Source organism: Miscanthus floridulus, chromosome 14 (genome assembly GCF_019320115.1).
Source record: "Miscanthus floridulus cultivar M001 chromosome 14, ASM1932011v1, whole genome shotgun sequence".
NCBI lineage: Eukaryota > Viridiplantae > Streptophyta > Magnoliopsida > Poales > Poaceae > Miscanthus > Miscanthus floridulus.
The window spans coordinates 26,014,274-26,030,482 of record NC_089593.1 but is presented as its reverse complement, the minus strand read 5'-3'; positions in this window follow the sequence as shown (position 1 = coordinate 26,030,482).

Sequence of the window (16,209 nt, the reverse complement as noted above, 5' to 3'; positions counted from 1 at the left end):
TCGTGTCCTAGTCCTTGTTGAGCTAGTTGATGACCAGAGCCGAGTCTCCATAGACATAGAGACATTTGACACCGAGCTCGACCGCAATGCGCAAACCATGTAGGCATGCTTCATACTCGGCGGCGTTATTAGATGCTGGGAAATGAATCCTGAGGACGTACCGGAGCTGCTCCTTGGATGGTGACATGAAAAGGACTCCTACTCCTGCATCATCGATGTTGAGAGAGCCATCGAAGTACTTCTTCCAATACTCATCGGGCCCCTAAGAGGCAGGTGTGCTTAAGTCTGTCCACTCGACGATGAAATCGACAAGTGCCTAAGACTTGATTGTAGTACGGCTTGCAAATTCCAAGGAGAAAGGGCATAGCTCCATTGCCCATTTGAAGATGTGCCCATTTGCATCCTTGTAGCTAATGATGTCTCACAGAGGGTACTCAGTCATGACCACCACACGATATCCGTCGAAGTAATATTTCAACTTTTGGGATGTTATCAGTATGGCGTAGATCAATTTCTGAATCTGTGGGTACCTGGTCTTGGATTCATTGAGTACCTCACTAATGAAATAGATTGGTCGCTGTACCTTATAGACGTGGCCGGGCTTGTCGTGCTCGACCACCATGGCAGTGGAGACCACTCGATTAGTTACCGCAATGTAAAGCAAGAGGGTTTCGTCTTCTCTAGGAGCAGTGAGGACCGGAGGTGACGTAAGGTATTATTTCAGCTGTGTGAAGGCAGCGTCTGCTTCCTCCGACCACTCAAACTTCTCGGATGCTTTTAGCAATTTAAAGAACGGTAATCCTTTTTCGCCTAATCTTGATATGAAACGACTGAGAGCGGCCATGCATCCAGTAAGCTTCTAAACATTCTTCACCTTTTTGGGCAGCTTCATGTCCAAGACAGCTTTGACTTTCTCTGGGTTAGGGCATATGCCATCATGACTGACGACATTGCCAAGTAGTATGCCAGAAGGAACACCAAAGATGCACTTCTTTGGGTTTAATTTCCATTGGAATGTATTAAGGGCTGCAAAGGTGCATTCTAGGTTGTCAACAAGGGTATGTGCTTCCTTGGTTTTGACAACTACATCATCAACATAAGCCTCGACGAGGTCGTCTTTTATCTCGTCCTTGAGGCAGGCCTATATAGCGCGTTGGTAGGTAGCCCAGACATTCTTGAGCTCGAACAACATGGTCGTGTAGCAGTAGGCGCCAAAAGGCGTGATAAAAGATGTCTTAATCTGGTCGTCCTTTTTGAGAGCGATCTGGTGATAACCAGAGTAGCAATCGAGAAAGGAAAGCAGCTCGCAATCGGCCGTTGAATCTACGACCTCATCTATGCAAGGTAAGCTGAAGGGGTCTTTAGGGCAGTGTTTGTTGAGATCAGTGTAATCAACACACATTCTCCATTCATTATTCTTTTTGCGTACAAGAACCGGGTTGGCTAACCACTCCGGATGATACACTTCTTTAATAAATCTGACTGCCAAAAGCCATGTAACTTCTACCCTAATCACCTCCTTTTTGTCATGAGTGAACCGTCGTAGCTTCTGCTTGATAGGTTTGGCCTTGCCATCGACATTTAAGGAGTGCTCGATCAAGTTCCGAGGTACACCAAGCATGTCAGTAGGTTTCCATGCAAACACGCTCACGTTGCTCCTCAAGAACCTGACGAGCGTGTCTTCCTATTTAGGATCTAGGTTGGCCCCGATAAGGGCCATTTTGCTGGGATCACCATCGACCAGCTGGATCATTTTGTGCTCTTTGGACTTGATGTTCTTCCATGAGGCCTCAAGGTCTAGGATCTCTAGGTGGTCGGCTGGGGTCTTCTTGGCGTCGAGCGTGGTCTTGGCCATGTGAATAGAGAGGTCGTGAGCCTCTACTATTTTGAAGCTGTCATCCTCGTAGGTGTAAGCTGCGTACACGTTGCCCTTGAGAGTTAGAACCCCCTTCTCAGTTGGCATCTTGAGCACCAAATACCTATAGTGAGGTATGGCCATGAACTTGGTGAGCGCTGGTCGACCAAGGATAGCATGGTAGGTGCCTTTGAAGTCGGCGACCACGAAGTTGACGTAGTCGGTGCGAAAGTGGTCTGGGGTACCAAATTACACAGGTAGCGTGATCTGCCCGAGAGGAGTAGAGCTCTGTCCGGGGAGAACACCCTAGAACTATGCCTCGTATGGCTTGAGATCAGCCAGGGTTATCTTCAGAGCTGGCAAACTGTTCTTGAACAGTATATCAATGGAGCTGCCATCGTCAATCAGCACTCTGTCAAACTGGACCCTGTTGATACAAGGATCAAGGACCAGAGGAAAACGTCCTGGCTCAGGTATTGTGGCCCATTGGTCCTTTCTACTGAAGGAGATCTCATGGTGAGACCAAGGAGGGAGCCATGGATCGGCGATGAGGTTGTCGATGTTGGCCATGTTCAAGTAGGCACGGGCGAGCAGCTTGCGTTCTCATTTGGTCTCAATGGACACTTTGCCTCCAATGATAGTGTGGACGCGATCGGTTGGCTTGACGTACTTGTGACGAGTATCTGTGTCTTCATCATCGTTGTCCTCATTGCGCTGTTCCCCTACGTCGTTAGGCTTGTCGGACGTATCCAGAGCCTGTTGACGTGTGTAGATAGACTTGAGAACGCGGCAATTCTCCATGGTATGGTTTGACTTGGGATGGAGCTAGCAGGGTCCTTTTAATGCTTTGGCGTAGTCTTCTTCATAGTTGCGACGTCCGCCACCTTTCTTAATGATGTTCACCTCACCGTCGTCTTCCCGAGCACGCTTGCCCCTGTAATCGTCATGACGATTACACTGCTAATTACACTGGTCGCGGTGGTCGTAGGGGTCGTTGCGCTGGTTGTGGTGGTCAAAATTGTCATTCCGACCATGGTTACCACGATAGTCGTTGCGGTGTGGGGGGTGGTCGAAGCGTGGAACCCTTGCTGCTTCTTCGATGATTATCTTTTTAGCGTCGTCAGCATCCACATATTTCATGGCAGTGGCCAGGAGCGCTATGACTGATTCGGGTCTCTTGCGGAGGAGCTTGTCCTGTAGGGCATCGTGGAAGCGGAGACCAGTGATGAAAGCCTCGATTGCCTCATTGTTGGAGATTGATGGGACCTTGATGCGCATCTCCGAGAAACATCAGGCGTACTCGCGTAGTGGCTCATCTTTCCGATCTCGTATTCGCTGTAGATCATATTTGTTGTCGGGTTGCTCGCAAGTGGCAATGAAGTTGTCGATGAAAGCTTGCTTGAGCTCTTACCAAGAACCGAAGTAGTTCGCCGGCAAGCTGACCAGCCATTGGTGACCTGCATGACCAACAGTGACTGGGAAGTAGTTAGACATAACATGCTCGTCAGCCATGGCTGATCTGCATGCGGTTTCGTAGAGCATGACCCATAATTCGAGGTTCTCCTTGCCGTCGTACTTCTGAAGTTTTTCGAGCTTGAAGTTCTTGGGCCATATGACTTGGCAAAGATGCGGAGTAAACTACTTCAAACCCGGAGGGCCGTGGGCAGTATCATATTCCATACGATGATAGCTTTCGTGGGATGCACAATCGTTGGCTCTTTGGTTGATGCGATCGCGCAAATCGCGTTCTCCGAGGTAATGGCGGAGATCGTTATTGCCATCATAGTGATCTCGGTTGCCACCCTAATTAACCCTGCGACCATGGTTATCATGGTTGTCTCGGTGGTTGTCATCCCAGAAGTCACGACGGTTGTCATCCCGACGGTGGTTGTCATCCCGACCACCATCATGGCCACCGTTTCCGCCTTGACGGTTGTCTGATGGGTCGTTGTTGTGCGAGCCACATTGGTTGGGTGGCTATGAGCGACTTGAGTACTGGCGGCTATGGCTTGATTCGACTGATATGGATGGAGCCCGGGCTTGATTTACAATTTCTGTGGTCTAGGCTATAGCAGCCGTCAGGTAAGCTTGTATATCATCACGAACTGCCTGAGTTTCTGGGGTATTGGGTAGTCGTTGCATTGTTTCCATAGCAATGACTATGTTGGCGCTTGGAGTCCTGAAGACCTGCTTGTGCCCCACCCTGTCAAAGGCATTGTTAAGATCACGTGGCTGGACCCTTATGCGTCGGGCCTCCTCTTCTGCCTTGGCTTTGATTTGTCGGCGATTAAATCGATCAATATTACATGCTTCACGTGCTAGCCTTTCTTGTTCTGTCTCACCGACTGCCGATGGTTCGTCATTACTGACAACATTGATCACATCTCCTCGCCTTGGTGGGAAGGATGGGAATCGTGGGTATCCCGGGGCGTGGTCTAGGATATCTAGATCGTATTCAACGCCTTCATCGTTGTGATGCTGGAGCTCGGTGCGAACGGAGGCATTAGATGCGATGCCGGACGAAGAGCTTCAGCCACCCTCTTGAACTGTGTGAACCGATCCTTCTTGATAATCCTCAATCCAGACCATGTTGACGAAGTTGCGTGGCTTTGGCCGAGGTCGATGTATAAAACACAGATCTAAGCAGCGTTGTATATTGTACGCGTAGTTGGAGGCAGTGTTTCGCAGGCCATAAGGCTGGGCTTGGTAGTTCTCCGTCGAGGCTTTGTACTCGAAGAGCCGGAGACCTGTCATGGAGGCTGGCCGGCGATGAGCGGAGCACCCTTTAGGAGTAGATGTGACCACGAGATCTGTACCGAGTCATGCAGGATGACTAGCCTGAGCTGGTCGGGTAGATCTGTTGTGGGTTGCGGTTACCTACTCATTAGGTTGACTTTGAATTGAACTTACCAGAGCTAGGGTTTCAGCAAGTTTGGTGCCGACCCGATCGATGTAGTCGAGCAGGTCGGTGTTGTCGATCTACTTCCCTTTGTAGCAAGGAAGCGGATGATGGGTTGTCGGCATGGCTGAAGGCGATGTGGACGTGGTCGGATCTAGATCCACCATGGTCAGAGCCAGATCCACCATGGTCGGAGCCAGATCCACCATGGTCAGAGTCATAGCCGATGCAGGTGAAGCAGTGGTCGACGCAGAATGAATCCGCGCCTCCTCCGTGATCATGGCGATGAAGTCATCGGAGCCAGTGGTCCAGGTGATCTGGTCGATGGTGAACATGAGGCCGTTTGGCATAGCCACAGAGCCAGAGATGATGACCATCTTGTTCGCTTGGAGAGCAGTACGCATACCCCCTACCTGGCGCACCACTGTCGATGAAATATGGTCAACGGTCTACCTAGGGGTATGCCTAAGGTAGTTGATTGTCGGCAGACAGATGCGCAAGCCACAAACAAGACAGTGACACAAGACAAACACGAGGTTTTATCCAGGTTCGGCCACCATGAAAGGCATAATACCTACATCCTGCGTCTGATTGTATTGCTGTATGTCAATGAGAGATGTTTTTTAGAGGGGTCCCCTACCCGCCTTATATAGTCCAGGGGGCAAGGTTACAGATCTGGAAACTAATCCTAGCCAGTTACAATTGCCATAGGTGGCCTGATAAGGATTCCTATTCTAACTGACCAGGACCTTGCTTGATCTCCAAATCTGCCTTGATTCCTTGCGCGGGATTCTAAACAAGTTGGTTGGGCCACGCGTCGTCTTCTAGTGGACCGGACCCCTGATCCGGGCCGGCCCAGGCCCAGCCATAAGGGTATAGGGGTTAATACCCCCACAGCGTGCAAGAACTAAGCCCTCACATCAATAAGATCATGGGATGATTCTTCAAGTGAAGAAGAACATCATCACAAGAGGCGAGGGCGCAAGCACTCATCATCAAGCTCTTCTCGTGTGTGTGCCTTATGGCACAAGGTAATAAAAGCTCATCCTATAGTGAGAGTGATAGTGATGATGAAATGCCTTCTTATGAAGAAATTGTGCAACAAAACCTTAATTATGCTAAAGTTTGCACTAGTCAACAAAAGAAGCTCGGGAAAATAAAAGAAAAGCTAGATAGTTCACAAGAAGCATACAAAACTTTGCTTGAATAATATGAGAATTTTGCTAATCTTAATGTTCAACTATCTACTAAAATTGGGCAACTTGAGGCTAGTGCAACGACAAATGCATGCACAATCAATGATGAGCAACTTGTAAAGAAAAATAAAAAATTAAAAGAAAAATTAGTTAGCTCACAAGATGCTTATAAAAGTTTGCTTGCTAAAATGGAAACCATGTGCAAACATTGGGATGAGCTAACTAATAAAGTTGCTAATATTGAAGCCGTTAGTACAACTCCCACTAAGGCATCTAAAAGGAAAAGTTCTAACATGTCTAAAACGGATGCCTCTACTTCTTGTAATGATTTATGTTTAGACTCACCTTTGTGCAACCAAGTTTGTGTTGAGAAAGTTGTTGTAGATACGTGCACACAACACAAGAGGTTGCAAAAGGAGAATGAGCAACTCAAGCAAGAAGTAGCTCGCCTCACCAAGGACTTGACTCAAGTGAAAGGCAAGGCGAAGCAAGCCCAACTTCATCAAGATAACACCGTCAAGGGAGTGAAGAAGCTTGATGAAGGACAAACCATGGTTTGCTACGTGTGCCACAAGGAAGGCCACAAATCCTATGAGTGCAAGGTGAAGAATGGGGGAGGAGCAAAGAAGAAGGAGAAAAAGCAAACAAGCAAGCTCTCCAACACCTACACCAACAAGGTGGACAAGAAGGCCTCCACACCTTATCTCTTGAAGAAGAAGAAAAATGACAAGGTGGTGGCCATTAAGGTGAACAAGCAAGTCAACAATGGGGCCAAATGCTTTTGGGTGCCAAAGGAAATTATTTCCAACATGAAGAGCACCAAGAAGGTTTAGATCCTAAAAGAGAAGCGAGAAGTCCAATGGACTTTGGGGAATTTGGAGACTTGGCAAAAGTATGGATGCATTTCATGGGGTGCATCATGATGGACAAAATCATTGCCAAGTGGGTTAGTGAATACTATGGACCCAAATTCCCCTTCCCATGTTAGGTAACTAGATTCAATTTACTTCAATTAGTATTAGATTTAAATTTTCCTACAATTGGTATCTTTTAGCATCTAGTTACTCTTCATGCCAAGGTTTGCAATTGCATTCTTATATATTTTGTCATGCATACACTAGGTATTTCATATGGTAGGCTTGCTCAATTTCATTCTTATTCCTTGGAGCAACCCTACATGGTTTAGACACCATTCGGCTGGTGCAAAAACCAGCTGGAATTTCACTGTTCATGGCTGAAAGTTACTATTTATGGCTGATTTCCTCTCACAAATTCCTCCAGATTCCTCCAAAATCCTCCAAGCGAATGGGGCCTTAAAATTGTTTAGGAGCACGACACATAGCTTGTCCTTCAATTGTTCATCTAATATGTGCCAAAGTCCAAATTGTAGATAACTTCTCCCGAATATCATCTTCGAAAATAATTCTCACATTCATGTGATGTCATCTTTCAAGTGGTATTTTTTTAAATCAATGTGCATGTTTCCTACAAGTATTCCATACTTGTGTGCACAAATTTAGGGGGAGGTTACTCTACAAGTTGGATGCCTTGAGACTAACACCTTTTCAAGCTTATCATGTGTGTAGTAGTCTCATTGCAAGGAAAATGGAGTCCCCGGAGTTAAGCATCATACTTCAAATATCCACCACCTATTGCAAGTGATAGAAATCAAATTGGTTTCTACATATGGTATTTCTAAACTGATATTATCATGTTGATTTCATTTTGATATTTATATGCTTTCTTCATGCATTATATAGATTAAATTCCCTTGAGCAGTAATTTGTCAAATATGCATATGCCTTGCTTTCTACCATATGTATGCATATATTTTGCGGGAGCTTAATCTATATAATGTGAGAGTCAAATTTTGTGACCTATTCCACTCTACACACAAAGGATCACAAAGTTTGACCCTCCCTTGTGCTACTAATGTCTTCCTTTTTGGTGTTTGATTCCAAAGGGGGAGAATTTAGAGGACCAAAAGCAAGCATTAGTAATTTACAAGTGGTAACGGACCTAGAAAGGGAGGATAGTGGATTATGGATTGCCTATGTACTGGGGATAATTTGTAGGAAGCAAGACCTAAATCCATAATGCCACATGGGGACATTTGCAAGGGGGCAAGATAAGTTTTTATGTAGTATCTTTTAGTATTACGAGTAGTATCTTTTAGCATCACATAACCTTGCCCCTTGCATTGCATCCTAGCAAGTAGATAAATTTTAAAATTACAATTTTTATTATTTGCTTGCTTTGGTCATGTTGTCATCAATCACCAAAAAGGGGGAGATTGTAAGAAAAATGGACCCTTGGCCCATTTACTTTGGATTTTGGTGTTTGATGACCAACACAACCAAATTGGACTAATGAATTTGCAAGTGACTGTTTTGTACTTCAATAGGATGCAAGACGTGACTTGGATGAAGGCAACGTGATGATTCGATGATCAACACCATAAGCAAGACCTTAGAAGCACACGAGAAGACCCAAGATATCATGCAAAGTCCAAGAACGAAGAAAGGAACCAAGCCGTACGCAAGATCGTGAAGAAACAAGCTCATAGAGGTGACCGGACGCTAGAGGAAAGTGACTGGACACTCCGATCAAGAGGCTCGGCAACAGGAGTGACCGGACGCTGGACCGGATGCTGGTGGTAGATCGACTAGATGTAGAACAATAGAGTCCAGTCGAGTACAGAGAGGTTCCAGAGTGGTAAAAATGCGACCAGACATGTTCGGTGGCATGTGACCGAACGCTGGCAGCGTCCGATCAGTGGATCAAAGCTCCAATGGTTGAGACGACCGGACGCGTTCGGTCAGTAGCAAAAAAGCGGGATTTCATCCCCAACGGCTACTTTCTCAGTGGGGCTTATAAATACAACCCCCAACTTGCCAAATGAGTAGAGTGGAGCTAAGGAAACATACCAAGGGTGTTGATACACCATTTTAGTGATCTCCACTTGCATAGTGCTTAGTGTTTCATTAGGTGATTAGCGTAGGTGCATTGCTAAGTGCTTAGGTTGATTAGACCACCGCTTATGTGCTTGCTCTAGGTTTAGGCCTAGTGTTTAGTGAGGTTTGCATACCTCTTACCACTCGATGCTTGTGCGCACCATTGTTGTACATCGGAGGGTCTTGTAGTCTTGTGAGATCACACCAACCATGTTTGTGGTGTGGCCGCCACCATGTACTAGAGGGAACAAGGCCCGCGGTGTTTTGGCCGAAAGCTTGATAGTGAAGATGGTGGGGAGCATCCAGGAGAGGCTTGCTGGAAGGCACGTCGGAGACCCACTTGCGCGTAGGGGAGGCCTGAGGTTATCCACAGAGTTACCCGACCAAGAGCTTGGCCCTTGTGAGGGATTCCTTGCGAGGGGCTCCAACGAGGACTAGGGGGAAGCTTGCGCGCTTCTCGATACCTTGTTAAAAATACCGGAGTCATCAACGAGAGTTTGCATATCTCTACCTTGCTCTTTAAGCTTCCACATTTACATTGTTTACATTACTCCTTATGCGGTAGAGATAGCAATACACTAGCAAAATCATAGTTGTACATTTAGATAGTTTATCTTTTGCATAGGTTTTGCTAGGGTTAGAAAAAGAGGCCATAGTTCAGAGTTAGAATTTCAAGTTGCCTAATCCCCCCTCTTAGGCATCATGGTCCATATAGGTTCTGACATGCTTGGGAGGTCGCAAGGCACCCTTTTGACATGTCCTGTGGGTACTGCCCTGTAGGTGTACAGGGTGTGGTCCTTGGATTTGTGGTTTGACTTGAGTGTCCTGCTTTACTTGCTCTGCCCATTTCCTGGTCCTCACCGAGTGGGCGTCCCCGGTCAGCTGGTCCCAGTCAGCTTCGACTATGCCAGTTGGAGAAGAGTTGTAAGTAGAGGTTTGGTGTATGCCCGGTTGGAGATGCGGGTCAAAGTCGAAAGCATTGTTGGCCAGGCCTTGCAATCAGAGAGGCGGGCTGATGTCATAAGTGAGGTCTTCTGGTCAGAGAGTCAGGCCAGAGTTGGAAGTAGGCATTGTTCCTCCTTGGCCAAGCCTTCCAGTCAGAGATTGGATCGCCCTTCTAGCCTGTCGTTAAGTTTTTGGGCTAGCCCAAGAGTTGCACGTTGTTAGCAGGTCCATGAGGGACCCCAGGTTTATGAACCTAGCAGGAGCCCCCAAGCCCCTGAGCCCCTTGGTGATTTGGGTAGAATTGTCTAGGGGATTTTGCCTTGACAGCGGGTGCATGCGAGTGCACCCGCGGGTGTAGCCCCCAAGCCCTCGAGCGATTCAGGTAGAATCATCTAGGGATTTTTTTTCATGTTTGCTAGTGGGAGAGTTTTTTGTTTTGTCAGCGGGTGTGTGCGAGCGCACCCGTGGGTGTAGCCCTCGAGCCCCCGAGTGATTCGGGCAGAATCGCCTGGGGGAGTTTTGTTAGTGGGCGTGAGTGTGTGCACCTTGGTGGGCGTAGCCTCCTCTTTCATGTTTCTAACCCAGGCGTCAGACATGTTGAGGTGCTTTTGGATGTGTCGAGGGATCAAGCGGGTCAGAGTCGTAGATCTAGGCGCTGGGCGCAATGAGGGATTGGGTGAGTCAGAGTCATAGATCCAGGCATCGGACGTGCCGAGGAGTTTTGGACGTGTCGAGGGATCGAGTGGGTCGGAGTTGCGAATCTAAGCACTGAGCGCAATGAGGGATCGGGTGAGTCAGAGTCACCAATCCAGGCATCGAACGTGCCAAGGTGCTTTTGGTCGTGTTGAGGGATCGAGTGGGTCAGAGTCACGGATACAGGCGCTGGGTGTAACGAGGGATCCAGCGAGTCGGAGTCATGGATCTAGGTGTCGGACATGCCAAGGCATTTTGGACATGTCGAGGGATCGAGCGGGTCAGAGTCATGGATCCAGGCACTCGGCGCAACGAGGGATCGGGTGAGTCAAAGTCATGGATCTAGGCGTCGGACGTGCCAAGGCATTTTTGGTCATGTCGAGAGATCAAGTGGGTTGGAGTTGTGGATCTAGGCATTGGGCGCAACGAGGCATCGGGCAAGTCGGAGTCATGGATCCAGATGTCAAGCACGCCAAGGGATCAGGCAAGTTAGAGTCACGGATCTAGGCATAGCTGAAGTCGTTGGTTTGAGTTTTCATGCGTTACCCCATCCGTGGTTTTTGCAACTAGAGGGACTAAGCTAATGTTGCTTGCCTCGATGGCTCAAGTGACATGCTCGGTAAGCTCACTAACGGGCACGTTCGAGTGAAATCTGGGCCTGTCATTCATGATGGGGTCGGCATAGCCCTCATGTGGCATTTCACTGCTCCTTAACCCATGTCTCGGCAGATGCCTAGGTCATTCCGAAGAGCGACCTAGGTGGCCCACTGGCCTCCCATCGATGGAGATGTGGGCATGGCTCGAGGTTAGGATCGAACGAGAAGGTTGAGATGACCCTGTCTACTTTGGAGCAGACTAGGCGAGGGCCACTTGGGCTCATCTGTGTTTTCTCCCCTAGCTTTGTTTGATGCGAGGCAGCCTTGAGCCCTTCGTGGGCTAGCCTTCAAACCCCGATCAGTCATTGCTCATGTTGAATGAGGCAACTACAGCTTCATGATGCAACATAGAGCATTATGATGCATGTAACTGCATATGCGATGCTTCAGATGTATGGGATGAATGAATGTGAATGCTTGCATGAATGTATGAATGACAATAGATGAATGAATGATCATATAAAGCAATAGTGGGGGTTTGGTAGTGTTACCTTGATGACTCGAGTGATGGGGTTTGAGGAGCTCCTATCGGATATGTCCGACCAGGATCCACGCTCATTATTCATGATAGAGTCGGCATGGCCCACATGGGGCGTCCCTCTGCTCCTTACCTGTCTCTTGGCATTTTCCTGAGCCATCCGATCGACTCAGGAAGCCCATTGGTCTCTCCTGGGTGGAGATCCCTTAGTTGGGCCTTTCCAAGTCCTGCCTAGGAAGACAGAGGGCCGCCTACATGCAGTGGCACCTTGTTTCTCATGACCCACATGCGGTAGTGGTGGGCCATGCCTAGGCCACATCCCATCTGACTAGGTGTCTTCTCGTCGGGTAGGGTGCATCCCCTCGATCAGGGCGTGTCCCGTTATATCCCATCTGCATTGAATGGGGGAAGGGAGAGGATTTTTTGCCCCAATCCTTTTGCCTTTCCTCAACTGTTGTGCCTCCTCTTTCAATAGGGGAAGGGAGAGGGCTTCTTGCCGTAGTCCTTTGCCTATTCTCCAACTACTGCCTCTCCTCCTTCTTCCTTCTCACCAAGAGTGCTTGTGTGCCATGGTAGTTCCTAAGTGAGAGAGAGGGTAAGCGAGAGGGAGAACTCACAGATCCATTCGTGAATCTAGAGTGCAATGTCGAGCTGGAGGCCACCCGAGGCGATGCTGGCCACCTTTGCCAAGAAGGGGCTGCTTCCGCTGAAGGAAGTGGTGCACTAGATCCTGCGCGGGCTCCTTGATGAGTGGGACCTGGAGCTATAGCGCCTAAATCCGACTAGGGTGCTGCATGTCGCTGGCTTCGTCACTGTCTATGAGGCCTTCTTTGGGATGGAGCCATACGTGGACTCTTCCCGATGGATCTTCCTCGGGCGAGCCTTGTCAGAGGGGAAGCCACCCAGGACTGTGCTGTTAGGGAGTTTTGCCCCTGTAGCTGCTTAGGTTGGCCAGTTCATAAAGTTTGATGAGATGTTAGAGACATCCTCTAGCCATGGTGGCCATACTATGGCAAGCAATGTTCATCCAGGGGCTGCCCTATCCGTAGGGGAAAGTTTGGAGCTCCATGTTCTTCTATGATGCCCTTGAGGTACCCGTTGCGCTCGCTGAAGTTGAGGGAGCAGAATTGGGTGGGGCCCTTGCAAGCATGACTAAAGGCGTGCGTCAAGAAGATGTCACCCAACCTACGGATGGAGTGGAGGTCGAGTCAGAAGCTCTATTCGAGCCGAGTGTTTGTTTCATTGGAGGGCGAGCAGCCTTTTATCTTCGCTAGTCGTGTCATCAGCCGATGCCACCAGGCAGCCACAATAGAAGTAGCCAACAGATGTAATAGTTTAAGTTTGTGGGGGAGCCCCCATGTGAACAGTTGTTTTGACGAATATGTCAAATTTTGTGTTGTGATGAATTACTTCGTTCAGGGAAGCTTGTCCCATCCGTTCCTTATTTTACCTTAGCATAGCTTTGTTTTTATTCTTTCTTTTTTGCACCTGCCTGTTCCTCCCATTGGCTGCAACCTTAAGAGCCTAGGCGTGGCCCACGAGGATCAGCTGCTCATAACCGTAGGTAGGGACGGGGTGTGATCGGTCAGAATGTTGAAGCAAAGTTACATAAGATAATTAATGGAATGGACTACCCTTTCATTCGGGTAAAAATTCTATTTACCATATGATAGTAAACTAGAAGGGAGGTGGTACCGAACCTCCATGGAGCCCCCAAGTGACCCGGGCCAAAAGTGTTCGAGCTGGGGTGCTCTATAGGAGCGAACGTTGAATGGAAGAATGGTAAGATCAAATTTTTAATGGAAGAAACGACGTAACAGTTCGATGTTCCAAGTGTTGGAGAGAACGTCACCGTTGTCATCCTTTAGTCGGTAGGTGCCCAGTTGGATCACATTGGTCACCGAATAGGGTCCTTCCCATGGAGGAGAGAGTTTGTGCTTCTCCTTGGTCGATTGGGTCCTTTGAAGTACGAGGTCTCCGACCTCAAGGTTCCTTCCTCTAATTTTCCTCTCGTGGTACCTGCGGAGAGTCTGCTGGTAGCGAGTGGAGTGGATGACGGTCGTCTCGTAGGCCTCCTCGAGCAGGTCGACTATGTCTTGTTGAGCCTCCATGGCTCGGTCACGGTCGAAGGTCTTCACTCTTGGGGTGCTATGGTCGATGTTGGAGGGCAGCATTGCTTCAGCTCTGTAGGCTAGGAAGAAGGGTGTGAACCCTATGGATCGGTTCAGAGTCATTCTTTGGCTCTAGAGGATCACTGGGACCTCTGTAACCCATCGCCTAGCGTACTTATTGAGTCGGTCGAAGATGTGTGGCTTAAGTCCTTGAAGGACCATGCCATTGGCACGCTTGACCTGGCTGTTAGTACATGGATGTTCGACCGAGGCCCAGTCAATCCTGATGTCGTATCCATCAGTGAAGTCCAGGAACTTTTCCTGGTGAAGTTAGTTTTGTGGTCAGTGATGATACAGTTAGGAACGCTGAACCGGTAGACGATGTTGAGGAAGAACTTGACTGCCTCCTCTGAGCAGATGTTGGTGATGGGCTTGGCTTCTATCCACTTGGTGAACTTGTCAACCGCTACAAGTAGGTGAGTGAAGCTGCTCTGGCCCTTTTTGAGGGGTCCTACCATGTCGAGGCCCCAGACCTTGAACGGCCAGGTGATGGGAATTGTTTGGAGCTCCTATAGACGACCTCCTCTACATCTCATAGTGCGGTGAACCAATAAAAACCTTAGCAAAAGGCTTTTCGAACCAACAACCTTGGGGTCATGTGATGTTCACAGATTCTAGCATGGACCTCAAGGAGGAGCTGTTTCCCTTGGTTGGTAGGGATGCACTTCATAAGTACCCCCGATGGACTTTGTTTGTAAAGTTCGTCACTGAGCGCGACGAACGTCTTGGCGCATCGAGCAATCCACTGTGCTTCAGTCCTTTCAGGTGGGAGAACTTCCTCGAGGAGGTAGGTGAGTAGCGGTGATCGCCAGTTGGTTTGATCGAGTGCCAATACAGTGATGTCGGCGGGCGACGTTGTCATGGAGGCACTAGGGTCGGAGCCCCCGAACACTGGTTTGGTGTCAGGGTCAGAGTCCCTGAGCACTGGGTTGGCATCGAGGTGTGTCTGGATCAGACCTTCTAGGATGTGGGTGGATGGCTCATGGAGGTCATTGATGAAGACCCTGCTTGGAGACAGATCTCGCCTGGCGGCCAATTTTGTGAGAAAATCAGCAGCATCGTTGTCCTTTTGGGGGACGTGATGCAGCTCGATCCCTTGAAATTACCTCTTGGCAGTATGCTTCAATGAGGGGCTTTTGCAGGAGGATTCCTTCATGACATGGTCGATGACCAGCTCCAAGTCGCTGTGAACATAGAGTCACATAGCGCCTAGCTCGATGGTGATGAATAGTCCATTGATGAGGGCCTCGTACTCCACAACATTGTTTGAGGCTGAAAAGTAGAGGTGGATGGCATAGCGGAGCCTACTCCCATCTAGGGAGATAAGAACCACTCTAGCCCCCGAGCTGGATGCCATGACGAACCCATCGAAGTACATCATCCAATACTTATGGGTGACGTCTAGGGTCGGTAGCTGGACCTCCATCCATTTGGCGACAAAATCCATGAGAGCCTGAGACTTAATAGCAGTGTGGGGGATATACCGGATGTCGTGGCTCATGAGTTCGAGTGCCCACTTAGAGATCTGTCCCATGGTGTTGCGGTTGCGGACGATGTCCCTGAGCGGATATGAAGTAACAATCGCGACTTTGTGGTCAGTGCAGTAGTGCAGGAGCTTCCGGGTCACCATCAGCACTACATATAGGAGTTTTTGCACCTGGGGGTCCTAGGCCTTGGGGTCGGTGAGTACCTCCCTAATGAAGTATACGGGTCACTGGACCTTAAGATGGAGTCCCGACTCCTCCGTTTCAACAACTAGGGCTACGCTCACCATGTGGTTTCCCGCCACGATGTAGAGGAGGAGAGGTTCTCCCCATTTGGGAGCGACAAGGATTGGGGCCAATGTTAGTGATGTTTTGAGGCTCTCTAAAGCCTATTGCACTTCCTCAGTCTAGATGAGGGTTTTTGTCCTTTAGAGGAGCTTGTAGAGAGGCATCCCCCGCTCGTTGAACCAGGAGATAAACTGGCTCAAAGCGGCCAAGCAATTGGTGAGACTTTGTATGCCCTTGACGCTACGTATAGAGCCCATGTTGGAGATGGTCGTGATCTTTTTAGGGTTGGCCTCGATACCTTGTTCGGACATGATGTATCCAAGCAGCTTCCCCTTTGAAACCCCGAAAACACATTTCTTGGGATTCAATTTGATGTTGAACCTTTGGAGGTTCGTGAACGTTGCGGCCAAGTTTGTGATTAGGTCGCAAGCTTGAACCGTTTTGACCACTATGTCATCGATATAGACGGCAATTGTTGGTTTTGGCCGCTCGATTTGATTAGGCTGATCGAGTGGGTCTATTTGGTCAGTGAAGCATTGCTGCATGCACCTTTCGTAGGTGGCACCAGCGTTCTTCAAACCGAAAGGCAT